Here is a 12,065-nt window from a genome sequence, read left to right as displayed (position 1 = left end):
ATATGCTCACAGTTTATGAACAGATATAAAATGAGGACTCACCACACTAGGTGGCAAGTGACTAAATGCACATACAGCTAGAAACCTGGACATATGGAAATGTGGTCTATTGGTTTTCTGTGACTGTTGTCACAAAATAGCATAAACTGGGTAGCCAAAGCCAACAGAAATGTATTCTCTCATAGTTCTGGAATCCAGAAGTGTGCAATCATGGTGTCAGCAGGGCCCTGCTACCTCTGAGGCTCTGGGTGGAATTCTTCCTCTCTCTTCTGAGCTTCTGGAGGGCACAGATCTTGACATTCCTCTACCTGAAGCTGTACCATTTCAGTCTCTCCCTCTGTCATCACGTAGTATCCTCCTGTGTGCTTCTATCTTCAAGTGGCGTTTTCCTTGTATGAGGACATCAGCCATATTGTATTAGGGCCCACCCTAAAGATTTTGTTTTAATTTGGTTCAATCTGCCAAGACCTTGTTTCCAAATAAAGTCACATTCACAGGCACTGGGGATTAGGATCTCAACATATCTTTTGGGGGGGATGCAGGTCAGCTTAAGTAGTAAGGTAGGAAGGGAAACAAAGGAAGGGCCAGAGAAGGCAGGGTGGATGGACTTGGTGAGTGGGCACATTGGAGTCATCGAGTCGGGGAGGGAGAAAAGTGCCACATCATCTAGAACCACCTGTACTGATGAACTAAGGCCTGAGAAGATGGCACGTTTGAAAACTGCAAGTGGTTCAGCCTGGCAGGCGTAAAGGATGTGGCAGGAGATAATTCTAAAATGTGCAGGAGCCATGTCATGGATCTAGTCATGTCCCCACACAAGTGTTCCTGCATTCCTCTACTCCCTTTTTTGGCTGGTGGCAACGAGTCATCTGAGATTCCTGCTTCCCCATCACTTCCTACTGCTTCCCCATCACTTCCCACCTGTAGTTGATCTCTGAATCCATATCATTCTGCTTCCTAAGAGTCTCCTAAATCTGCCTTTATCTTCCATCACCACTGCCTATTCCAGGCCCTCATTGTGTCATAAATCAGTGTCCTGGTCCACTCTCAGGTCCTCCCACTTTCAGGCCCCTGCTTCCCAGCATCTTCTTCTGTTGCCAGAGCCATTGCTCAATATTCTCAGCACAGAACAGTGCCTTTCCCTGCTAACCTCAGCTTGTTCTTCCAAATGCAGTTTCTGATTTGCTCCTGAAGGAAGCCAGTTCTCCACCTATTCCAGGGCAGGGTCAGGTGGCACTCCTCTGCGCTCCTATGATATTCCATTCTGCCCTGATCACAGCTTCCTAATCATATGTGGTCTCTGAATCCTATATTGTATTGATTAGTTTTCTTGTTTATTTTTTCCTCTAGACTGTGATCGATTTCAACTAGACTCCAGATTGATTCTCCTAAAAGCAGTGTATCTAAAATACCCCTTTCAGCATTGGTGGGAATAGTCTGTGCTTCCCGCACCCTTTTTACTTAATATTTAGTATTTTTCTTTTTCTTCCTCTCGATGGAATTGCTGGATTTCCACAGATATTAAATGTGGACTCTAAGCATTTCCCTTCAAAGAGGTAGTGTTCACAGTTACCCGTGTTGGATGCTAAGCAGCCAGGCCTGAATGTGGTGGGAAAGGAGCAATTAGCAAGCAGCTGGGAGCAGATTGGGATTACAAGGAGACTCTGAAGACTGCTGTTGTAGGTGGATCCCATGCTTGAAATAACTTGCTTTTAGTCACTCATAATATTTAATATAAATTAGTACTTATAGATCATAGTATGTATGATTAGTATTGAATAATATAATTATATTATTTTTATATATTATTATATTAAATTATATCCCGGTATGGTTATTTTTGTGTGTGATTTTTAAGGTCTTAATGAATAGTAAATAAAGGAAGACTAACAGCCATAAAGGAACTAACCTGTATGTACCATAGTTCATAAATGTTGCAAATCTGTTATGAGCTAATTTAAAATAAAAATTCTGAGGTGACTTTGACCATAATATTTTTAAAAAGCCTAAAATGCCAAAAGGATATAAACAAAGAGAACATATTTTTTTAAACTATCCATAAGGCATTTGGATGTTTACGCCAGCCTTTATACCCAAAGGTGCACTAACTTCTTTCCCTTGAATCAGAAGTGGGTTGTATAAAGGTGAATAAGACAGAGACCCTGCCCACCATCTAGCAGGAGAGGCAAGCAGCAAATCAACAGTTAAAAATAAGGGAGATAATTTAGGTAAATAAATTTTTTTTTCAGCACTGGGGATAGAATCCAGATCCTTACACGTGCATGGCAAGCACTCTACCACTGAGCTATACCCCCAGATAATTTATGTAAATAATTTAGGGTTGACACACATACATCAGATTTATCTTTGGAGGTAATAATTCTAAAAACAAGAACTAGCTGCCTTCATGCCAAAACTAATATATGCATATTGGAGTTCTTAAGGATAATTCACATAATGAGTCAAACCAATCCTCAGAGCAGAATCAGAGCAGAAAGCTGAAAATATTGAACAGGGTACTAATCTTTGTCCCTCAGGCAGATAACTTCCATACTATTTTTTGAGTGTATTGAATTTGGTGGTTTAATGCAATGTTTTCTGGGATGTTCCATAGATTCTGTTTTTAGAGAGTTGCTCTATTTACCTGGATAGTGTCCTTTGAGCTTCTTTTATTGTTCTGAAATGATCATTATTCCTCTTTAAATTGCTTTGTTTTGTTCTTTTTTTTCTTTCAGTTTGGTATTCAACATGTTGGTACTCATCATTCTGTGCTGACAGTTATCTCTTAGGAAGTGTTTGTCAACTTTTTGTTGCTATGATAAAATACCTGAGAGAAACAGCTTAAAGGAAGAAAGATCTGTTTTGGCTCATGATTTCAGAGGTTTCAGTCCGTTGTCAGTTGGTCAATTCACTGCATTGGGCCTGTGGAAGGCAGAACATCATGGCAAAAGGACATGGCAGAGGGAAGCTGCTCACCTCATGGCAGTCAGGAAGGAAGTTGGGAGAGGGAGAGAGGAGAAAGGGAGTGGTGTGGGGATGGGGGAGAAAGGGACCAGGAACATGGTCTAACCTTCTAGGATGTATCCACCCCCACCTCTGTGACCTACTTCTTCCAACTAGGTCCCATGGCCTAAAGTTTCCATCACCCCCAATAATGCCGTCAGATATGAACCCACCAATGGATCAATCCACTGATAAAGTCAGAGCCCTCACAATCCAATCACTTCCCAAGAGCCCCATGTCTGAACATCACTGCATTGGGGAGCAAGCTTGTAATACATGAGGCTTTGGGGGGCATTCCAGATCCAAATCATAACAGGAAGCAACTTATTGGTTGGTCTTTGTGACTTTGAGAGAGATGCCTTTATGTAACATGGTGGTGAAAGTAGCTGTGGCAATACTAAACATAATTAATGAATAAAAATATTAGTCGATAAAGAGGTTTGCTAGAGAGTTGGGAAAGGTCCTCTAGGATAGACTATTCTTTGGCAAATCACTCATCTTCATAGAGGGATGTCACTATCTATCACCCCTTACTGTGCATAATTCTTTGCTGTTGGTTGGCAGTGAACTTACTTATGAGAGGATATGATACCTCAGGGCTTTTATTTGTTTGAAATGAAAAAATTCTTTCTCCATTCAGTAGCAGGCTGAATATAAAAATAAATATATAAAGACACTTTTTTGTTCTGTTTCAAAATAGATTTCAGAAGGGGTGACGTTTTCAAGGAGAAAGAAAGAAGAAGGGATGAATAACCAAGCTGGGGTACTCTCTATAACCTCCATAGGAAGCACAACAACTGGATACAGAAAACACACTGATTAAGAAGACAGTAATGTTTTTCAGTTTTTGTATTAAGTACAACAGTCATCATTCACCCCTCAAATCACAAGGAGGCAGCATAGTCTCATGGGAGGAGGGGGAAGTGGGTTTTGGAAGCTCTCATTCTTTATGCTTCCTGTGCTGCCTTACCCAGAAAGCTCCCAGGAGCTGGGACACTCACAAAGTCATTCAGTTCCCCTCTTCCTGGTAGAATTGTTCCTTTACCATATGAAACAATATCTCCCTAATGCTAAAAATAACCAGAGTTTGAGTCCAAGACTTCCATGTTGATCATCTCATGTACCTGGTGGCCCTGGAGAGCTGGAGGTTTTCCTCTCACTCATGTCTAACAGCATAAAGTATCGTCAAGCTTAGCTCAAGTTGGCTTCTTAATTATTCCATTAATAAACCCTCCACATTCAGTAATTTTTGTTTTTGGTACTGGGGATTGAATTTAGGGGCATTTGATCATCCCCAGCCTTATTTTGTATTTTATTTAGAAACAGGGTCTTATTGAGTTGCTTAGAACCTTGCTTTTGCTGAGGCTGGCTTTGAACTCTTGATCCTCCTGCCTCATCTTCCTGAGTGGCTGGGATCATAGGCATGAGCCACCATGCCTGGCCTATGCAGTGATTATTGATTTGCCAGATATGACTCTGACTTTATACCAGATGGCTTCCTGCACCCCCCCCCACCCCTGCCCTTTGGTCTCATGGAAACAAACCACTATTTCTCATGGGATATGTTTTGTTTCGTTTGAGAGGTAAAGGAACAAAATGAAAATAAAAAAAACAAAAACTAAGACCCAAGTCATCCTATGAGTAAATTACTTCTCGAATAGAAATCAGGATCCAAGTTCAAGTCATAACTATAACTAAGCATATTGTTTCACTCAAGACACTTCATTTGACTTTTAGTGTCAGTTTTGGAAAATGAATGTGTATATGAGGGGGTGATATTCCAGTGGTCAGATATGGGAACATACCAGAAATAACACATTGGGAAACAATCTAAGATGAATATGTTCAGGCACATGGATATAAGACATTTACCTCTGGGTTCTCTTTTCACTTCTACGATTGATTCTTTCTGGATCATGGGACATTTATTAAGTCTCTGAATTCACTAATTCATTTGTTCATTCATTCAATTAACAAATATTTATTGAAGGTCTTACTATGTGCCACACACTGTCCTAGGCTCTGAGGAAAAAGTATATAAAAAAGGAAGGGTTTTTGCTTTCAGAGAGCCTACATTCTAAGGATGAGATGGACAATAAATACATAAGCACATAAGTAAGCAAGATGATTGAAGATTATGAGAAGTGGTAAGAAAGAAATAAAAAGGGGAATGAGATGGAGAGTAACTGGGGCAGTCACCTTAGGTAGGTGCCTCCTGAAATGCCATCTGAGCTGAGACTTAAAATGAAATGCCAACAACCTCAACTTCTAAGCCTGCCAAGGTAATTATTAGTAATTTATAGGTGCAAAAATGACCCACCTAGACTGTTTCCAATACACAGTATCCTTTGTTGACAATATGCCCTTAAGCAAAATGCTCCGATGTCAGCCTCAATTTTGTGCATTTCCATAGCATCTTCCAGTGGGTTGGTCCTGGTTATTGCAGCCTCTCCCTCACTTGGGAAGGGAGGAAGCAGGGACTTCTTCCTCTGACTCCTTTGATTCTTTGATGCACACACACCGGTTCTCACCAGTTCAACTTGACCCAGGCTACAAGGCAAAGAACAAAAACCCACTTAGTCACAGCTGAGCTGTGCTGGCAAAGGAGGGCCACCTACTTCTTCCAGCTCTGCTCAGGCCAGCCAGGGCGCTCCTGAGCCCATTTGTCATCTCCAGGGATAGAACTTAACTCAGAGAACACTGGTCCCAATTTTGACCTGGAAGGACTGTGAAACCAAAGGCTTGGATAAAAACAGGTAGAACTGATGGCTGCCTATGTAACATGACTAGAATTTTTCTCCACTGACTTGTCCATAATTCTTGAAATGCCACTGCTAAAAGTTAGCTTGCTTCTGCTGAGGCTGGCTTTGAACTCTTGATCCTCCTGCCTCAGCTTCCTGAGTGGCTGGGATTATAGGCGTGCACCACCACATCTGGCCCATGCAGTGATTATTGATTTGCCAGATGTGACCCTGACTTTATACCAGACTTTTTTTTTTTTGGTCTCATGGAAACAAACCACTATTTATTATTTGGAAAGAGTTGTTGTTGTTACTGTCTCTAGGTTTCCCATTGATTTTTATAATTTGGATTTGGAGTGTCCCCCAAAGGACCAAGTATAGAACTTGGTCACCAGCCTGTGGCCCTATTGGGAGGTGGTGGAACCTTTGGAAGATGGGGCCTAGTAGAAAGGTGAGTGGGGTGTACCCTTGAAGACCTTGGAATGCTGGTGTCTGTGTGTGTGTGTGTGTGTATGTGTGTGTGTGTGTGTGTGTGTCTCTCTCTCTCTCTTTTTTGTGTTTCCTGGCTGTCATGAGGTAAGCAACCTTCATTACCACTAGCCCCCATCATGATGTACTATGCTACCACAAGCCCAAAGCAAAGAGACAAGCAATCATGGACTGAGACCTCTGAAGCCCTAAGCCAAAGTAAACCTTTCCTCTTTATAGGTTGTTTATCTCAGGTATTTGGTCACAGTGATGAGAAGCCGACTAACACATCTATTAATGCAAATTTTTTGAGGAGGAGGTGACTTGTTAAACATTGTAACTTATTATCTTAAAAGCAACTTAAAAGATTCTAAAAATGGCAAGAATCAGGTTATAAGTGTCATCTCAATCCAGGACCTCATCTCATCCAGAATCACCCCACCTCTGAAGTGGAAAGCTCATATACCCTGTGCTCAGGGCATGGCTCCTAGACTTCCAAACTTCCCATTGGGTTACCCCCCCCCCCCATTACATTGCTCTCAGCTTCCTGGAAGCTTCTTTTTCTATGATAGGCTCACAGTCTGTCATAAGACACGTGAAAAGAGGTAGAGGGCCATGATTGCGAGTGGGGTCTAGGGATGATTTTATAACTTCATTTGACAATCAGTGGTTAGTTATCACCCACACTGATTATCTGTAGATTTTTGAAAGTGGTGAAGGTAGATGGTAATCAATGCACAGTGCTTATTTGATAAATCTTCATCCTTATTACATTTCTAGATAACCACACTTGGTTGTGATATGGGACATTCCTAGTTCCTTTGGCCCAGACAGTTCTGTTGAGCATGGTATCAATATGCACATCTGGAGTCCTCATCTCTTCGTGGATCTTTCTGGGGGCCTGAGGAGCATGTTTCTTGATGCTCACTCTATAGATGACTTTGCAAATGGTAAAAGTGTATTCTCATGTCGCCTCCTGGTTGGTGGCAGAATTTGCTACACCCAAGTTGGAGCCTATGTCTATTATTACCTTCCATTCAGTGAAGAAATGAAACAAGTAAGCTAAAAAATAATGCCCCTCTAAAGATGTCAGGTCCTAATCTCTAAAATCTGTAAATATTTAATTTGGAAAAGGGTCTCTGCAGATATGAGTATGTTAAGGCTCTTTACAGGGGGAGATTATCCTGGATTATGCAATGGACCCTAAATGTAATCATGTTTCTTTATAAGGAGGAGGCAGAGGGAGATTACACACACACACACACACACACACACACAGAGAGAGCGAGCAAAAAGAGGTATGAAGATCGAAGTGGCACAAAACAAGGACTGCTGTTAGCCACCAAAAGCCGGAAGAGGTAAGGAATGGAATCTCACCTAGAGCCTCCAAAGGGAGGACCAGTCATACTGATTTTCAATTTCTGGCCTCCATATCTATGAGAAAATAAATTTCTGGTGTTTTAAACCACCAAGTTTGTGATGATTTGCTACAATAGCCACACAAACTAATACATTACCATTGCAGCAAAAACTACCTGTGATCCCCTGCCCAGTTGCAATTCCCTCCCTCCATTCTCTTGAGGTAGCCAAGACCTTGAATTTGATGATTATTAGTTCCTGACTTCCATTACACTTTGATTAATTATGTACATATCCTGAAATAATGTCATTTTGTATATAATCATACTGAATCCTTCCATATATTACTTTTTGTTCAGTGTATTTTATAGACATATATGTTGATGTACACAGCTCTAGTTAGTTTTCACAGTTATGTAATATTCCATTTGGGTGCACATGCATACCACAATTTTAAAATAAATTCTTCTGTTGGTGAATATATCAGTTACCAGTTTTTCAGTCTTTCAAAATGGTGCTACAATAAACATTTCTGTACATGTCTCCTTGTGCTCATGTGCATAAGTACTTCTAGAATATTGATCAGAGAAGATAATTATATATATATATATATATGTATGTATGTGTATATATATATATATATATATATATGTATATATATCCACAGTCCTTTTTGTTTTTTATTTTGAGACAGGGTGTTTCTAAGTTGCCCACGCTGTTCTGGGATGTGTGATCCTCCTGCCTCAGCCTCCTGAATTGCTGGGATTCCTGTGCCATCATGTCCTGCTAACTTCATGATGAACATTTGATGGGTTGGATTTTGACAGCAGGACATTTCAATAAAAGGAACAATTCTCCTAAAGGTACCAAGATGGGAGGTGTGGGGAGTAGCTTTTGGTTCTCTTAGAAAAATCAATGGTTCTCAGTTGAGCAAATATGAATCACCTGAGGGAGTTTTTTGTGATCTGTTGTCTACTCTCTCCCTGTTCTGGGATGTCTCCCCAAGAAATTGATAAATTCCCTTCAGGATATTGTGGAATGAATTGGCTGAGAACAGTAGACTGGGTGCCTGAGAAGGAGCCAAGGGAGAGGAGGCAAGAAAGCAAAACAGGGAGGATGAAATGCCAGGGCAGGGGGAGCATGTCAATCAGGGCACAAAAATTCCCTGAGCAGAAGCTGAGTACCTTCCCCTCTACAGATAACCAGAGGTACCACTGGGACTTCAACACCCACAGGCTAAGAGATTTGGGTATAAAGTTTGCATGTTTGATTGCACACATTGAGCTGCAGCCTCTGGTAGCTCTTGTCTCCAGGCTCCTTCTAACCTTGGTCACTGAGAGAGTCATTTTACAATTCAACCAGCTATTATTCCCCCTGGATCTCTGGATGCACTGAAGATTTTGAAGAGTTGGCTTAGGTTGGCATTTTTATATTTTAATTGTAGTTAGCAGACTGAAAACTTGGGAAAATAAGGTGTAATACTTCCAATGCATTTATAGAGCGTGACACGTAAAGTGAGTAAAATGAAAAATTATATACATTATTTTGGTATAATGAAAGGTTTAGAAGGAGACATAAAATAATATAAAGGGTTGGTATTATAATTAAATTTATGGCTTATTTTCCCTTAAAAGGTACAGGTACTCTCCTCTCAGCAAAATTTTACTTTATTATTCTATCTCCTGGCTTCCTGCCACACTACTCCTTGGCATTTCCAATTAGTTCAGATCACCTTTTCTGCTGGAAGAATTAGTAAATCTTGAGTCTATTTTACTATCATAAATAGTCAAAATAGTAATTTGATCATAAAAGTTGAACATAATTAACACATTTAAAAAATCTTCACAGTTAGTGATTGCTTGTTTGGGGAAGTCTGTTAGGAGATAGACAATGTTTAGATAATCATGAATATAAAGACTTTCTAAATTATGTAACATCTCCCTTTTATGTCTCTTAGAAGCATAGAGAACCTTGTTGGTAGTATATTCTGATTAATAGGAAGTTTTAAACTACAACATATCCTGTATTCACAAATTATGCTCTTATCTCAGATAGATTATGGGTATGGTGGGATGGGAGAATGGTTCAGAAAGCCTCAAAATCTGAGATAGTTGTTGGAAGAGGAGGCCTATTTTGGGGAGTGTGGCATTAGACTTTACCAGAGGGTCAGGGTAGAGTAAAGGGAGGTTTTAGGGTCTGTATATATTTTAATGCCTACTATTAACAGCAGCAGCAAAAATGTAAAAGGAAAAAAATATTACCCATAATTCCACCACTCTAACATAACACATTAATTGCTTTCATTTTCTCTGTTCACTTTTAGCACTTGATTTTATGCCATCATTTCATGTAGCTATAAATACAGCAGAATTAAAATGCTGTATTCTTTTTTTTTTTTCACTTAACATTATATTGCGAACACCTTTGTCTTAGGGCTATTTTGGTTGCAAGGAACATTTATTCAATCAAGTTAAATTATCTCAGAATAAAATGTGTGCGTGTGCCCCCAAATCAGAAACTTGCAGAAACCAACTTGTATCAAATCTTGCAGAAACTCAAAGGCAGAACCCAAGATAAGTAAGTTCCACAGGAATTGAACTAGGACATGGAAAGCCATCAGTTAGTGAACTTGCTCTGTCCAAGGTCTTCGTGCATGGATAGGGACTCTGCTTATTTCTGCATTTCTGTCCACACTCTTATAACTTTAGTATAACATCACCAATAATGGTTACTGCTAACTATATGACCTTACAGCTACAGAACCTTCAACCATCCTTTCACAAGATCTCTTAAAGTCAAATCCCAATGTGATTGTTGCATTTTATCTTTCCCAGTCAGTTAGGCCACAAAAGTCAAAGGTTTTTGTTCAGCCTGTGGCCCTGGCTGTCTCCAGCTCAGGTGAACACACCCAGTCCAACCAGGCATAGTGGTGGAATCACATGATACAGACTCTGCAGGAGCACAAGGACACCAACAGGGCTCTCCCAGTAGTGAGTGTGTGGGGGTAGACACCAACTCTCGTGTAGCTTTGTAGTCCTCACATTTTAATGAATATGTGACATGGCATCAAAGGTCTGTTCCATAATTTATGATCCCATTTTTCTGCTGTTAGTTTTAGTTTGGCTTCTTTCAGTTTGGAGGGACTGCTAGAGGTTAAACTTTGATGACCATTCTTGGTGCATACATCTTCCCTTTCATCTAAATTATGGAAGATATCTTTAAAATTACACAAAAATTACATTCTCTGAGCAACTTAAGGACATAAAACATAACTTGCAAATTTTTAACTAAAAAAAGTGTGCATATTTGCAAGAAATATACACTTAGGTATCTATAGGCAAGTAATAGGATGTGAAATCTGGGATTTGCTACAAAGCACTCTAGGGAAAACAATTGGTTCATGGTAGGTGGTATCTGAAGCAAGACAGGTGGCATGCTGATGACTGCTGAAGCCAATGATGGGCACAAGGGGATTTGTTATGTACTATTGTCTCTATTGTGCTATTGACTTTCCAATTCCCTTTTCTTCCTCTCTCTTCTGGATCTTTGTTATCTTTCCCCATGTTTCCTCAAGATACTTGGTACCCAACAAGCTGCCCTCTGGAATACCAGACACTTTTTTCAGGCTCAGTTACTCCTGATAACCTGCTTCTTAGGTTTCTTTTCTTTCATTATCAAAAAACTTAAGTCCGGGCTGGGATTGTGACTCAGCAGTACAGCGCTTGCCTTGCACATGCAAGGCCCTGGGTTTGATCCTCAGCACCACATAAAAATAAATAAATAAAATAAAGATATTGTGTCTAACTACAACTAAAAAATAAATATTAAAAAAAACCAAGTCCATCCATCTATCCAGGTGTTCAGTAATTCATTCACACAAAATCATTAAGCCTATGTATGGGGCAAGACCCCAAGGAAATGCAAAGTGTAGTCATTTTGTTTTGATGTGACCAGATGGCTGTTAAGAGGAATGAAATCACAACTTACTTTGTACCATAAGATAAAAGACAGATGGCAGCTTCACAGTCTGAGGATTAACTGCATTTTAGAAGTAGTGCCAAGTGCCCAAGTGAGGCAGGCAGTGTGGTAAAAAGTCCAGGGTGCAACAGCTGGCAGAGCTACCTTCTACCTCCTGCTACCTCCTCCTCGCCTTTCTGTCCAACGTTTCCAGCCTTTTGGAATTTCAAATTGAAAGCTACATTTTGAGTTCATATTTATTTAGCTAAGTGAAAATTGTATATATTAAGATCCTTGGAATTTTTGTGACCTTTAATATAAAGCACTACAGTCTCAAATGATCAAGGAAATTCATAGTTTATATTCATGTTAAAAAGAAGCAAAAATGGAATCAAATGGCTTAGTTTCTATTCATTTCCCAAAACATTAATAGATTATAAAATTTATGTCAGCCAAGTGAAACTGCAAGATGATAATTATGAGGTCTTTCTAGTTTTAAAAGTCACAAGGTAAAAGAACCGAAGTCAAGGTGGTTGT

This window comes from Marmota marmota, unplaced genomic scaffold, assembly GCF_001458135.2.
Source record: "Marmota marmota marmota unplaced genomic scaffold, marMar, whole genome shotgun sequence".
NCBI classification, from domain to species: Eukaryota; Metazoa; Chordata; class Mammalia; order Rodentia; family Sciuridae; genus Marmota; species Marmota marmota.
Note: the sequence above shows the minus strand (reverse complement) of the source record.